General features: G+C 47.2%; 1 protein-coding gene across 1 annotated transcript in view; it reads right to left on the reverse strand.

The window, feature by feature from the left end:
* Positions 1–471: 471 nt before the first annotated feature.
* Positions 472–16,686, reverse strand: part of LOC130282137 (uncharacterized) — a 21,673-nt gene continuing 5,458 nt past the window's right edge. Inside the window, exon 2 of the mRNA XM_056530074.1 lies at positions 472–513. The gene's annotated coding sequence lies outside the window, so the exon portion shown is untranslated. The remainder of the gene's footprint in view (positions 514–16,686) is intronic.

Consider the following 16,686-nt stretch of genomic DNA (forward strand, 5'->3'; position numbering starts at 1 on the left):
CCCACTAAGAAGTATGGGGCCTGTGGCAAAGTCGGACAGAGGGTCCTCAGCAGAAATTCTACTTGTTCCCTATTCGGGGCATATATGGAGGCCACAGTAAATGTCTGGTTGGCGATCGCACAATTGGCAAATAAGTATTGTGCATTTGGGTCTATACAAGAGGAGAGTATTTTTACTGGCAATGACTTATGGAATGCTAGGGAAACCCCCTTCGATCTGGAGTCGGGATTGGGGCTGTGAAGCCATTGTGAATAGTATTTTGTGGGGATTGTGGGAATGTGGCCGTCCTAAAATGTGTTTCCTGCAGTGACAGTACGTGTGTCCTTTGTTTATGAAACATATACAAAAGTTGGGGACATTTTTTGGGGGTGTTGAATCTCTGAACATTCAGGGAAGCCAATTTAATGTTAGCTGCCATGTGTGTAGTGTATTAAGATGTTCCACTTACCAAGTAAGCTGTGAGAGATTTCACCGATCCGGTCTCGAGGCATGTGGACATGGTAGCAGCTGATCCTAGAGAAAGAGAGAGTAAGGAGAAAGATTAGGAAGGAAAAAGAGGAGAGGAGAAAGTGAACAAGCAACCCGATAGAACGGGACGCAACGGGGTCTAATAGGGGAGGCCTTAAGGGCCAACAAAAGGATAGGGACCAGTCCTATCATCATACTACAAAAGGTACAAAACAGGTGTAGTCAGCAACGGTAGGGTCAAGTTCTATAACGGAAGGGCTGTGTTGTCAACTATAACAGTGAAAGTTCCCATGACTGAGGAGGGAGGATAATCTACATACGTGTAGCAGGGGAAACAATCTAAATGGTAGGCACTGTATTGGAGCAGTCTCAAGAGAGACCGTTGCCTCAGCATAATAATAAAGGTACATGGAGGCAGAGTAATGGCAGTAAAGGCACAGTGAGTGGCTATATAAGGGGCACGAAACATCAACTATCAACTAGGTGGTATGTAATCAGAACAGGCATCAACGGGCTACCACAAAAAGACAGTCAAAACCAGAGTCAAGTAGAATTCCAACAGGACAAGTCCCCGAATCAGGTCTTAGGCTCTTGTTGAAGGAAGCTTTGGGCTTTTTGAAAGTAGGCAGATCTCTCCAGTTGTTGTTGTGGTCTGTCAGGAGATTGGTATCTCGGCCACATCGCAGGTTGGTACATGCCTTCCCAATCAGGTAAGGAGATCTGTGGCAATTTGAAAGTGTCCAGGAAGGCAGGTAGATCTTCAGGTTTGCGGAGCGTTGCAGTCGTGCGGCCATGTCTGGCAATTAAGGAAAAGGGATAGCCCCACTTGTAGATGATCTGGGTATTTTTCAATACCGAGAGGAGTGGTTTCAATGCTGCTTTTAGTTTCAGAGTACGTAAGGACAAGTCCGGGTACAAAGCGATAGGTGAGCCATTGTAACTCAGGTGTTTCAAGTCTCTAGCTTTGCGCATTATTTCATCCTTGGTGGTGTAATGGTGAACCCTGCATATGATGTCCCTGGGCCTCGCTGGGTCTGGGCTCTTTGCTTTTAGGGCTCGGTGAGCTCTGTCCAACTCCAGAGGGGTGTCACTTGGTTTTTGTAAAATTTCGTTAAGGAGTCTCTGTAGAGTTTTATCAATGTCTTGTGGGAGGACAGATTCAGAGAGACCTTTTATCCTTATATTGTTTCGTGTATTTCTATTGTCCATATCGTCTAGCTGGTCAACCATCGCAGAGTGCTTCATGGTGAGAGATTTGGTAGCTTCATTAAGAGAATGGACTTGTGACGAAATAGAAGTTTTAAGGTCCTCCAGGTCTTTCACTCTGTCAGTTAATTTGGCAACATCCTCCTTAACAGGTTTAAGATCACGCCTCCAAGTCATCTTAAGATCAGTGGCAAGGAGTCTCATGTCATCTTTAGTAGGCAGGAGTGCCAAGAGAGCCTGGAGCTCTGGAAATCGTTTCAGCATAGTGGTTGCAGCCTCTGGAGAGGGCAATGACTGGTCTGCAAGCTGGCGAGACTGACCACACTGGAGATCAGGGGTGTGGTGGCGTCTAGGAGGACGACGTCTGTCTGCCAGAGTGTCGTCGGAAGAAGAGTGGTCTGATTGGAAGGCAGGTGGAGGGTGAAACTTGACAGGGGTCTTAAATAAAGTTTTTTTTGCGGGCGGGTTTGCTCCCCAATAGTCAGGGACATCATTGTCCGAGGCTGAGCCGTGAGAATCATCAGTGTGATCAGAGTCCATTTCCCCCACCAGTTAGTGACATCCTGGGCCAGGGGGCCTGGTGTTTTGTGAATAGCTGCACTGGTATGCCCCTTAATGCTGATAGGGGCCTGCGTGGCAAAACCTGGTGATGGGGGGTCATTAGATGAGTCCCTGTGTCTCTTGTCAGGATGAGTGGATGCAGTGGCAGCTGCATAAGACATGGTATTAGAGCGCACTGCAGGGGGGGATCAGTGCAATGGAACTCTGCGGTGTGTCCGGGTGTGCAGGGGTCAAGGCCTGTGGGAGAGAGCCCCGCTGTAAAGATGGGGAGGGCTTTGGACCTGGTTTCTCGGCATACTGTTGGTCACATGCTGAAGACATAGTGCGTACCGCCGAGGTAAGTGAGGGGACTAAAGGGAGCTGCACTTTACCGCCCATCCCTGTAGCAGAGGAGTCCTGTCTGTCACCCCATGCCGACTCATGCAGGGGGGAGGCCTCTGTCTGAGAAGCGGCTCTGGCCTCGTTCACCGACGTTTGCTGTTTCCAGGCAGGATCCCGTGCTTGTGCTCAGTCTCTATGTCTCTGAGGCAGCGCCTCCACCTCCGATCCGGGGCGGTCAGGCGGCTGTGGTGGCTCGAGAGTCTTCTCCCGTTGCTGCGTGTGCGAGCGCGCGGCCATGTTCGCGCGGTCCGAAGCGAAGGCAGGTGGGAACGAGAGCGAGGCTGTGGTCTCGGTTAGAGATGGCGGCTGTCGTGCGCGGGGGGAGAGGGCCTTGAGTCCTGTTCCTTCTTCTGTATTGCCGCAAACAGGGTGCTGATGGTCCCCGGCTGTGATGCAGACGTCTGTGCAGCCTTCTGTCTGTTTCTGCCCTTATTTCTGCCTCTCATGACCTGGCTAAGTGCCTTGCCATGAGTCGCCCTGACGGAGCTCCTACTCGGCACGTCTCATCCTCAGCTCAGCTAGCCACGCCCCCTATAAATACAATTTTATTACTGATTACAAATGTGCCACATTAAAAATTTCCTAAAAAAATACTTGTCCATCCTGAGGGACGATCCGATCTTAAAAGAATTAATTCCCTTGCAATTTGGAGTGACCTACCGCAGGTCTTCGAATTTTAAAAATCTTTTAGCACCAAGCAGATTTAGGTCAACCGACTCATCCACTAGACTTGTGCACTAGAAAAATTTTCGTTTAATTTCGTTTGGTTTTTTCGTTTTGGAAAAAAATTTCGGTTCGGCAATATTTTCGGTTTAGATTTTTCGGATACATTCGGTATTCGGGTATTCGTGTTGTTTTTTTCGGATACATTCGGTATTCGGGTACATTCGGTAAATCTTTAGTCTTTTTTTGGACTTTAGCGATCCTAATAAATAATGGAGATACCTTTTTTATTAAAATTTCGCAGGGTATCATAAAAAAATCATAATAAAAAAGATACAGTGGTGATGAAAAAAATTGTATCTAACGAAATGTATCTTTTTTATTATGAAATGTTTATTCATTTTTAAACAGGGATCAATTTATGTGAGCGGGTAAAGCACTAAAAATGTAGCCGACAATAATGAAAATGTAGTGTGTGCTTGTTTTTCACTTTTTTTTAAAACATTTTTTAGGTAGTACTACTACTCCCAGCATGGAACACACTCTTCCATGATGGGAGTAGTAGTTACCTGTACTAATTGACAGATCGCAGGGGTCCCTTGCGATCCTCTTGTATAATGTACAGATGCGGCGGCTGCTCTTCTATGGTCCCCTGCACGGCCGTATATATACACATATTCATATTTCCCGCAGAGCTGTGATTGGCCAGATGGTTCCAGCCAATCACAGCTCTCTGTGAGAAATAGGAATATGTGTATATATACGGCCGTGCAGGGGACCATAGGAGAGCGGCCCCGCATTCATACATTATACTGGAGGATCGCAGCGGGTGTCAGGAGTGATACCTGCAGTGATCTTTCCTTTACTACAAGTACTACCACTCCCAACATGGAGTACACTCTGCTCCATGCTGGGAACTGTAGTACCTGTATTAATAGACAGATCGCAGCGGGTGTCAGAAGTTACACTCGCTGCCATATGTCTATTAATGCAGGTACTACAGCTCCCAGCATGGAGCAGAGTGTGCTCCATGTTGGGAGTGGTAGTACTTGTAGTAAGGGACAGATCCCAGGGATGTCACTCCTCCTGACACCCGCTGCGATCCTCCTGATGTGAATGTCGGGATCAGCTGTTCTCAGGGCTACAGAGCCAGGAGAACAGCTGACGCTGAGCCGTAGGTATACATCGTATATCTACTGCCCAGCAAGAACTTACAGTGAGCCTGCAATGTGTATACAGTATACACATTGCTGGCTCACTTAACCCCTTGCTGAGCTGTGCGCTATGCGCAAGCCCAGCAAGGGAAGAGTTAACTTACACTGCTGGACAGTGTAGGTTAACCCTTTGTGCGGTATACACTTTATACAGCTATCTATAGATAGCTGTATACAGTGTATACAGAAGACGAAGTCCAGCTTACTTCCCTCGAGTCCCGGGCCGGGTTCGTGTAGCTCCGCCCCCTAGTGATGACGTCATTGGGGGCGGAGCTACAGAAGGGAACAAGGCTAGTTTATCTGAAGCTCTGTTCACATTGTACGTTTTGTATAATGTGAACAGACCCTTCTGGCAGTGTCTACCCAGACAGGGAGACTCCAGCTGTTGCTAAACTACAACTCCCAGCATGCCCAGACAGCCAAAGGCTGTCTGGGCATGCTGGGAGTTGTAGTTTTGCACCAATTGGTGGCTCCCTGTTTGGGTAGACATTGCATCATGGGTGCTCTCCCCAGCGGACAGCGCCAAAAATGTCATAACCAATTTTTTGTGTTTTTTTTTCTTCTCGTTTCAGATCCGTGTATGCAGAGGATTACTGCGGATTCGATGGATTACGGCGGATTATTTTTTTTCCCTTTAATAAAATGGTTAACGAGGGCTGTGGGGGAGTGTTTTTTTAAATAAAATATTTTTTCCAATGTGTTGTGTTTTTTTTTATTTTTATTGAATTTTCAGGGTTAGTAGCGGAAGCTGTCTTATTGACGGAATCCATTACTAGGCCAGGGCTTAGTGCTAGCCCCAAAAACAGCTAGCGCTAACCCCCAATTATTACCCCGGTACCCACCGCCACAGGGGTGCCGGGAAGAGACGGTACCAACAGGCCCGGAGCGTCAAAAATGGCGCTCCTGGACCTAGGCGGTAACAGGCTGGCGTTATTTAGGCTGGGGAGGGCCAGTAACAATGGTCCTCACCCACCCTGGTAACGTCAGGCTGTTGCTGTTTGGTTGGTATTGTGCTGAGAATGAAAATACGGGGAACCCTATGCGTTTTTTTTTTTATTTAAATAAACAAATTTAAAAAAAAAACGCATAGGGTTCCCCGTATTTTCATTCTCAGCCAGATACCAACCAAACAGCAACAGCCTGACGTTACCAGGGTGGGCGAGGACCATTGTTACTGGCCCTCCCCAGCCTAAATAACGCCAGCCTGTTACCGCCTAGGCCCAGGAGCGCCATTTTGACGCTCCGGGCCTGTTGGTACCGGCTCTTCCCGGCACCCCTGTGGCGGTGGGTACCGGGGTAATAATTGGGGGTTAGCGCTAGCTGTTTTTGGGGCTAGCACTAAGCCCTGGCCTAGTAATGGATTCCGTCAATAAGACAGCGTCCACTACTAACCTTGAAAATTCAATAAAAAAAAAAACACAACACATTGGAAAAATTATTTTATTTAAAAAAACACTCCCCCACAGCCCTCGTTAACCATTTTATTAAAGGAAAAAATAAATAATCCGCCGTAATCCATCAAATCCGCAGTAATCCTCTGCATACACGGATCTGAAACGAGAAGAAAAAAACACAAAAAATTGGTTATGACATTTTTGGCGCTGTCCGCTGGGGAGAGCACCCATGATGCAATGTCTACCCAAACAGGGAGCCACCAATTGGTGCAAAACTATAACTCCCAGCATGCCCAGACAGCCTTTGGCTGTCTGGGCATGCTGGGAGTTGTAGTTTAGCAACAGCTGGAGTCTCCCTGTCTGGGTAGACACTGCCAGAAGGGTCTGTTCACATTATACAAAACGTACAATGTGAACAGAGCTTCAGATTAATTAGCCTTGTTCCCTTCTGTAGCTCCGCCCCTAATGACGTCATCACTAGGGGGCGGAGCTACACGAACCCCGCCCGGGACTCGAGGGAAGTAAGCTGGACTTCGTCTTCTGTATACACTGTATACAGCTATCTATAGATAGCTGTATATAGTGTATACCGACCAAAGGGATAACCTACACTGTCCAGCAGTGTAAGTTAACTCTTCCCTTGCTGGGCTTGCGCATAGCGCACAGCTCAGCAAGGGGTTAAGTGAGCCAGCAATGTGTATACTGTATACACATTGCAGGCTCACTGTAAGTTCTTGCTGGGCAGTAGATATACGATGTATACCTACGGCTCAGCGTCAGCTGTTCTCCTGGCTCTGTAGCCCTGAGAACAGCTGATCCCGACATTCACATCAGGAGGATCGCAGCGGGTGTCAGGAGGAGTGACATCCCTGGGATCTGTCCCTTACTGCAGGTACTAATACTCCCAACATGGAGCACACTCTGCTCCATGCTGGGAGCTGTAGTACCTGCATTAATAGACATATGGCAGCGAGTGTAACTTCTGACACCCGCTGCGATCTGTCTATTAATACAGGTACTACAGCTCCCAGCATGGAGCAGAGTGTACTCCATGTTGGGAGTATTAGTACTTGTAGTAAAGGAAAGATCACTACAGGTATCACTCCTGACACCCGCTGCGATCCTCCAGTATAATGTATGAATGCGGCGGCCGCTCTCCTATGGTCCCCTGCACTGCCGTATATATACACATATTCCTATTTCTCACAGAGAGCTGTGATTGGCTGGAACCATCTGGCCAATCACAGCTCTGCGGGAAATATGAATATGTGTATATATACGTGAGTGCAGGGGACCATAGAAGAACAGCCGCCGCATCTATACATTGTACAAGATGATCACAAGGGACCCCTGCAATCTGTCAATTAGTACAGGTAACTACTACTCCCATCATGGAAGAGTGTGTTCCATGCTGGGAGTAGTAGTACTACTTAAAAAATGTTTTAAAAAAAAGTGAAAAACACGCACACACTACATTTTCATTATTGTCGGCTACATTTTTAGTGCTTTACCCGCTCACATAAATTGATCCCTGTTTAAAAATGAATAAACATTTCATAATAGAAATGATACATTTCATTAGATACAATTTTTTCCATCACCACTGTATCTTTTTTATTATGATTTTTTTATGATACCCTACGAAATTTTTATAAAAAAGGTATCTCCATAATTTTTTAGGATCGCTAAAGTCCAAAAATAGAATAAAAAGATTTACCGAATGTACCCGAATACCGAATGTATCCGAAAAATCAAACTATCTGTATCCTTTTTATTATATTTGTTATCAGAATGAATTCTTCACGTTCATGCATTCGTTATTTACAGCATTTTTGGTCGGGAAATAACGAATGTATTCGTTACTTTGCTATTCGTATTATCGTGGCTATTCGGGAATATTCAAAATATGTTTTCGTGCATTCGGATCGGTCCGAATGCACGAAAACGGTAAAATTCGTTAATTTAGACATTCGTGCCGAACCGAATTGCACATGTCTATCATCCACTATCGCATCAATTTGAACAGATGCCCCCGGTGTGTTTCCTTGTGGTCGCACCTGGTGCATGTGTTGTACGATGATGGGTGGTTTTTTCGTTTACCTCACATATAACCAAAAAAAAGTTTTCACATTAAAGATCACCTCACTTGCGATAGTTCCTTTGCTGTCTATCTTTTATCCTGTACCTGTGGGCTTCAATACGTGGGGCGCACGGTTCAAACCATGCGCGCACGTATGATTAAACACAGGTTTAATATTAAAAATGGGTTCATGCTTCATAGCGTCTCCCGGCAACTAAAAATTAAACATAATAGTTGTCTAGACCGTATAAGACATACCATCTTGGAAAAAATTGCGCTACAAACACCAAATCGTACACAGAGGTTAAATAAAAGGAAGGCTTTTTGGATTTTTTCTTTTGTTACTTTATTTCCGGATGGTTTAAATGAAACCCTGGAAAATGCACGTTAAATCTATAATTATAATTATTTTTTATTATTATATATTTTTTTTCTTTGTAATTAATTTTATATCTACATCATGTGCTTCATGTCATCTTTGTACATGTATTTAAATGTTTTTTGTAAATTCTGTATTTTTAAATATTTTTGTCTAGTTTGTAAGGGGTTAATTCTTAGTTCCGAAAGGGTTAAGAATTTTCCCTATATATAGTCTGTCTGTAGTGCTTTTCCACATGCCTGAAGAAGCGGAACTCCCCCGAAAAGCATTGCATTGTGGGTAATTAAACACCCTGAATTTTATCTTGGTCTCAGCGCTTGATTTTACCTTGCTGTCATTTGGAGGAGTTTTTTATCTGGTGCTATCTATACGAGCTTGGAGTGGCTGCAGAGACTCCTGGTAACATTACTTACATAGTTACATAGTTACATAGTTACATAGTTAGTACGGTCGAAAAAAGACATATGTCCATCAAGTTCAACCAGGGAATTAAGGGGTAGGGGTGTGGCGCGATATTGGGGAAGGGATGAGATTTTATATTTCTTCATAAGCATTAATCTTATTTTGTTCCAGGAATGTATCTAATCCTGTTTTAAAGCTGTTAATTGTTCCTGCTGTGACCAGTTCCTGAGGTAGACTGTTCCATAAGTTCACAGTTCTCATGGTAAAGAAGGCGTGTCGCCCCTTGAGACTAAACTTTTTCTTCTCCAGACGGAGGGAGTGCCCCCTCGTCCTTTGGGGGGGTTTAACCTGGAACAGTTTTTCTCCATATTTTTTGTATGGGCCATTAATATACTTATATACGTTTATCATATCCCCCCTTAAACGTCTCTTCTCAAGACTAAACAATTGTAACTCCTTTAATCGCTCCTCATAGCTAAGATGTTCCATTCCCCATATTAGTTTAGTCGCGCGTCTCTGCACCCTTTCCAACTCCGCAGTGTCCCTTTTATGGACAGGTGCCCAAAACTGAACAGCATATTCCAGGTAAGGCCGTACCAATGATTTATAAAGGGGGAGTATTATGTCCCTGTCCCTTGAGTCCATGCCTCTTTTGATACATGACAATATCCTGCCGGCTTTGGAAGCAGCAGCCTGACATTGCATGCTATTCTGTAGTCTGTGATCTACAAGTACACCCAGATCCTTCTCTACCAGTGACTCTGCCAGTTTAATCCCCCCTAAGACATACGATGCATGCAGGTTATTAGTACCCAGATGCATAACTTTACATTTATCCACATTGAACCTCATTTGCCAAGTGGATGCCCAGACACTTAGTCTATCCAAGTCATCTTGTAACTTATGCACATCCTCTATAGACTATACTTCTCTACACGATTATCCATTGTTGTACTTGGATCGAGTACAACCACCTCTGGCAAGCAGAATTCACATTGTGCGTCTGTGTCCTTTATCTTACGATATCACACCACTGAGCGCATCCTTTTTTTCTTTTTTCTTTTTTTAAAGATAAAAAGATGAATGTTCAAATTTAAATTGAAGATTTATGGTAGCTAATGCTACCATAAAACTGTTTAGGTAATAACGCAGCAGCATGAGGAGACCAAATGGCCTCACAATCCCTAAGCTTAAAAGATGCATTTTCAAATTTAAATTGAAGATTTATGGTAGCTTGTGCTACCATAAAAATGTTTAGGTAATATCCCAACAGCATGAGGAGACCATATGGCCTCACAATTCCTAAGCTTAAAAGGTGATATTTCACATTTTAATTGAAGATTTATGGTAGCTAGTGTTACCATAAAAATGTTTAGGTAATGTCCCAGTAGCATGAGGAGACCGTAGGGCCTAATAATCCCAAAGATTAAAAGATACATTTTCAAATTTAAATTGAAGATTTATGGTAGCTAGTGTTACCATACAAATTTTCCCAGCAGCATGAGGGGACCATATAGTGGCTGAATGGCACAGCCTGGAGCTGGCGGCAGTAGGAGGAGACCACATAGTGGCTGAATGACACAGCCTGGAGGTGGCAGCAGCATGAGGAGACCATATAGTGGCTTAATGACACAGCCTGGAGTTGGTGGCAGCAATTGGAGCCCATATAGTGGCTGAATGACACAGCCTTGAGGTGGCATAAGCATGAGAAGACCATATAGTGGCTGAATGGCACAGCCTGGAGTTGGCGGCAGCATGAGGAGAAAATGTATAGTGGCTGAATGGCACAGCCTGGAGGTGGCAGAAGCATGAGAAGACCATATAGTGGCTGAATGGCACAGCCTGGAGTTGGTGGCAGCATGAGGAGAAAATGTATAGTGGCTGAATGACATAGCCTGGAGTAGGCGGCAGCATAAGGAGAACATATAGTGGCTGAATGACACAGCCTGGAGGTGGCGACAGCATGAGGAGACCATATAGTGGCTGAATGACACAGCCTGGAGCTGGTGGCAGCAATTGGAGCCCATATAGTGGCTGAATGACACAGCCTGGAGGTGGCAGAAGCATGAGAAGACCATATAGTGGCTGAATGGCACAGCCTGGAGTTAGCGGCAGCACGAGGAGAAAATGTATAGTGGCTGAATGGCACAGCCTGGAGGTGGCAGAAGGATGAGAACACCATATAGTGGCTGAATGGCACAGCCTGGAGTTGGCAGCAGCATGAGGAGAAAATGTATAGTGGCTTAATGACACAGCCTGGAGTTGGCGGCAGCATAAGGAGAACATATAGTGGCTGAATGACACAGCCTGGAGGTGGCGACAGCATGAGGAGACCACATAGTGGCTGAATGACACAGCCTTGAGGTGGCATAAGCATGAGAAGACCATATAGTGGCTGAATGGCACAGCCTGGAGTTGGCGGCAGCATGAGGAGAAAATGTATAGTGGCTGAATGGCACAGCCTTGAGGTGGCATAAGCATGAGAAGACCATATAGTGGCTGAATGGCACAGCCTGGAGTTGGCGGCAGCATGAGGAGAAAATGTATAGTGGCTGAATGGCACAGCCTGGAGGTGGCAGAAGGATGAGAACACCATATAGTGGCTGAATGGCACAGCCTGGAGTTGGCAGCAGCATGAGGAGAAAATGTATAGTGGCTTAATGACACAGCCTGGAGTTGGCGGCAGCATAAGGAGAACATATAGTGGCTGAATGACACAGCCTGGAGGTGGCGACAGCATGAGGAGACCACATAGTGGCTGAATGACACAGCGTAGAGGTAGCGGCAGTATGATGAGACCATATGGTGGCTAAATGACACAGTGTGGAGTTGGCAGCAGGATGAGGAGACCACATAATGGCTGAATGACACAGCCTGGAGGTGCTGGCAGCATGAGGAGACAATATAGTGGCTGAATGACACAGCCACGAGTTTGTGGTAGCATGAGGAGAACATATAGTGGCTGAATGACACAGCGTGGAGTTGGTGGCAGCATGAGGAGACCACATAGTGGCTGAATGACAATGTATGGAGTTGGTGGCAGCATAAGTAGACCACATAGAGGCTGAATGACACAGCGTGGAGTTGGCAACAGCGTGAGGAGACCACATGGTGGCTGAATGACACAGCCTGGAGTGGGTGGCAGCATGAGGAGACCATATAGAGGCTGAATGACACAGCCTGGAGTTGGCAGCAGCATTAGAAGACCACATAGTGGCTGAATGACAAAGCCTGGAGATTGCGGCAGCATGAGGAGACCATATAGTAGCTAAATGGCACAGCCTGGAGCTGGCGGCAGCATGAGGAGACCACATAGTGGCACAATGACACAGCGTAGAGGTAGCGGCAGTATGAGGAGACCATATAGTGGCTAAATGACACAGTGTGGAGTTGGCAGCAGCATGAGGAGACCACATAATGGCTGAATGACACAGCCTGGAGGTGGTGGCAGCATGAGGAGACCATATAGTGGCTGAATGACACAGCCACAAGTTTGTGGTAGCATGAGGAGAACATATAGTGGCTGAATGACACAGCATGGAGTTGCCGGCAGCATGAGGAGACCACATAGTGGCTGAATGACAATGTATGGAGTTGGTGGCAGCATAAGGAGACCACATAGAGGCTGAATGACACAGCGTGGAGCTGTCAACAGTGTGAGGAGACCACATGGTGGCTGAATGACACAGCCTGGAGTTGGTGGCAGCATGAGGAGACCATATAGAGGCTGAATGACACAGCCTGGAGTTGGCGGCATCATTAGAAGACCACATAGTGGCTGAATGACAAAGCCTGGAGTTTGCGGCAGCATGAGGAGACCATATAGTAGCTAAATGGCACAGCCTGGAGCTGGCGGCAGCATGAGGAGACCACATAGTGGCTCAATGACACAGCGTAGAGGTAGCGGCAGTATGAGGAGACCATAAGTGGCTAAATGACACAGTGTGGAGTTGGCAGCAGCATGAGGAGACCACATAATGGCTGAATGACACAGCCTGGAGGTGGTGGCAGCATGAGGAGACCATATAGTGGCTGAATGACACAGCCTGGAGTTGGCGGCAGCATTAGAAGACCACATAGTGGCTGAATGACAAAGCCTGGAGGTGGCGGCAGCATAAGGAGAACATATGGTGGCAAAATGAGACAGCCTGGAGGTGGCAGAAGCAGCATCAGGAGTCCTGAAAGTTACCTTGTGACAGAGTGGAGCGGTGGGTGGCAATACCAGTACCCGGTGATGAAGGTCTAATGCGGAGGAATGTTTGTAACTGGGGAGCAGTGCCTTAAATTTGTTTTGCATATTTGTGAAGAGTTGGTGTGGCACCATGGTCAATCGACTCTGATGCATCAGGCATTGGTGGGTGGAAATCCTGGCTGATCCATGCCTGATTCATCTTCACAAAGGTCAGTCTCTCCACATTTTTCATGGACAGACGAGTACTCCTTGGGGTGACTATGGCCCCCACCGCACTAAACACCCACTCTGATGGCACACTACTGGCTGGGAAGGACAGCTTTTCCAAACTCTGCTAGTTGCGGCCACAAATCAAGTTTGGCTGCCCAGAAGTCCAGCAGATCTGGATAGGTCAGTTTGTCCTCCCTCTCAGTGGGTGTAAAAATGGCCCCCATTTTGTGCCGGAAGCAAGGGTCCAATAAGGTGGAGAGCCAGAACTCAGCCCGCTGCCGAATGGTGACAATTCGGTTGTCACTATGCAAGCAACTGAGCATGCATTGTGCAATTTGTGCAAGTGACTCAGAGGGACTCCCTGCCTCCATCTCCACTGCATACTGCCGGGGGCAGACACAGACAGCATAGGCCTCGTGTGCAAAGAATGTGCCTGCCCCCCCCATACATCAATTGTTCAGGTAGGAGATAAATATGAGATAGATAGATAGATATGAGATAGATAGATAGATATTAGATAGATAGATAGCAACAGAAGAATGCAGCAGCACACTGCCAGCCAGGGACGTGCACACATAGGAGTGAAAGGGGGCTGGAGCCCCTGCCCTTTTCCTCACCTGCCCCTCTAGTGCCCTCACAAAAGGAGCTACAGACTCAGGGTGACAGGAGCAGTAAAATGATCTTTTGTTGGGGAGTTGTATGTGGTTTACTGGAGGGTGCTGTGCCCTCCCTGCAGCAAGGGGGCGCTACTTACCCTGTCATAATCTGCCATTTCTCTTCTCCTCTCCACACGGAGGAGACAAGGGCAAAGGAGGCAGAGAGATGCCCCGCCCACTGTCTGTCCGGCCAAGAATCTCCAGCCTGTGCAGAGAGTCATGGGGCCCTTACTGTAAGTGATTGTGTATTTATGTGAGTGATTGTCAGTTTGTGTGTCTGTATGATGTGTCTATATGGGTGTTTGTGTGTGTATCTGTGTCTGTCTGTATGATGTGTCTCTGTGTGTGTGTGTGTGTGTGTGTGTGCACCTCTATGTATGTGCCTGTGCAGAGGGGAATGGGGCCTTACTGTTAGCATGCAAGCAATTCTGTGTATATATGTGAGCAAATGTATGTCAGTGTGTGTGTCTGTGTGTGAGCAAGGGAATCTATGCATGTGTATATATGTGAGCAAGGGAATCTGTGTATCTATGTATATGTGTGATTGAGATATATATATATATATATATATATATATATACCGTATTTATCGGCGCACGCACTTTTTAGGCTAAAATTTTTAGCCTAAAGTCTGTGTGCGTGTTATACGCCGATACACCCCCAGGAAAGGCAGGGGGAGAGAGGCCGTCGCTGCCCGCTTCTCTCCCCCTGCCTTTCCTGGGGTCTAGAGCGCTGCTGTCGGCCCTTTTCACCCCCTGGTTATCGGCGCCGCTGCCCGTTCTGTCCCCCTGACTATCGGTGCCGGCGGAGAGAGAAGCGGCGCCGACAGCCAGGGGGAGAGAAGGGGCAGCGGCACCCATTGCCGGCGCCGCTGCCCCGTTGCCTCCCCCCATCCCCGGTGGCATAATTACCTGAGTCCGGTCCGCGCTGCTCCGCTGCTCCAGGCCTCCGTCGTGCGTCCCCGGCGTCATTGCTATGCACGGCGCGGCGCATGACGTCAGAGCGCCGCGCCGTTCAGCGCATAGCAATGACGCCGGGGACGCACGACGGAGGCCTGGAGCAGCGGAGCAGCGCGGACCGGACTCAGGTAATTATGCCACCGGGGATGGGGGGAGGCAACCCCAGGAAAGGCAGGGGGAGAGAAGCGGGCAGCGACGGCCTCTCTCCCCCTGCCTTTCCTGGGGGTATATCGGGGTATACACGCGCACACACGCACCCTCATTTTACCATGGATATTTGGGTAAAAAACTTTTTTTACCCAAATATCCGTGGTAAAATGAGGGTGCGTGTTATAGGCCGGTGCGTGGTATACCCCGATAAATACGGTATATGCAAGTGAATCTATGTAAATGTGTGTGTGTGTGTATATATCTGTCAGTGGCGTCGCTAGGGGGGGCCAGAGGGGGCCATGGCCCCCCCTAGATCAGGCCGTTCCCCCCCTTGGACCCCCCCAATTTAAAATAAATAGGGATGTCCCGATACATTGATGGCTCCACCCCCAGCACAGGAGAGGACGGGCCAAGAGCTGACAGGTCACACAGCAGAGCGGCCTTCATGTGAGGTGAGTTACATAGTTACATAGTTAGTACGGTCGAAAAAAGACATATGTCCATCAAGTTCAACCAGGGAATTAAGGGGTAGGGGTGTGGCGCGATATTGGGGAAGGGATGAGATTTTATATTTCTTCATAAGCATTAATGTTATTTTGTTCCAGGGATGTATCTAATCCTGTTTTAAAGCTGTTAATTGTTCCTGCTGTGACCAGTTCCTGAGGTAGACCGTTCCATAAATTCACAGTCCTCACGGTAAAGAAGGCGTGTCGCCCCTTGAGACTAAACTTTTTCTTCTCCAGACGGAGGGAGTGCCCCCTCGTCCTTTGGGGGGGGTTTAACCTGTGATGTCCCATGTCCTCCCTCTCTCCCCCCTGATCAGCAGTATATCCTGGGGCTGAGTAATGTGTATGGTAGCAGTCCAGAGGGGTCACTTTCCCTCCTCCAGTGTCCACAGGTCACCAACAGGCCACATTATCACAACAATTTTTGGGAAAAATCGCTGCAAAAATTGCGTGCTTTTACCGCGATTTTTCGTAAATCGCGGTAAAACAGCGCAATTTTTGCCGCGATTTTTCCATAAATTGTTCTGGTAATGTGACCTGTTGGTGACCTGTGGACACTGGAGGAGGGAAAGTGACCCCTCTGGAAGGACAACATGTGAACACACTGCTAGTTTATCATTAACCCCTTAAGGGTACATTCACATGTACAGGATCTGCTGCATATTTTTGCTGCATATTTTGTGCAGCTGATTTTGCAACCCATTAGCTTCAATAGGTAGCAAAATCAGCTGCAGAAAATATGCAGCAGATCCTGTACGTGTGAGCGTATCCTAAGGGCTCATTCAGGGGTGGATCCACAGTGTATTTTACGCTGCGGATCCGCCGACAATGGACCCTACAGTGCTGCCTCCATCTGTGCCTGCTCATAATGGCAATCTTCTGCTACTCGCACACATCATGGCCGCTCCTCCTGCTCTCTGAACTAGGCCGAGAGCAGCCGCGATGTGTGCATTGTCGGGGGATCCGCAGCGTAAAATATGCTGGGGATCCATCCGTGTAAATGAGCCCTAAGGACACAAGGCGTATGTGTACGCACAGTGCCTGCTCCCACTGTGTTGTATAAATCATTAGCTAGAACCTTTGGCTAATGCCAGACATCACCAATCAGGCTGATGTCCGACATTAACACTTTAGATGCCGCTATCAAAGTTGATGGTAGTGTCCAAAAGTTTTAACGCCTTAAGGTCCGAGCGTTTTTCCGTTTTTGTACTTTTGTTTTTTCCTCCTTACCTTTTAAAAATCATAACTCTTTCAATTTTGCACCT

This window comes from Hyla sarda, chromosome 7 (assembly GCF_029499605.1).
Source record: "Hyla sarda isolate aHylSar1 chromosome 7, aHylSar1.hap1, whole genome shotgun sequence".
In the NCBI taxonomy this organism is placed as follows: domain Eukaryota; kingdom Metazoa; phylum Chordata; class Amphibia; order Anura; family Hylidae; genus Hyla; species Hyla sarda.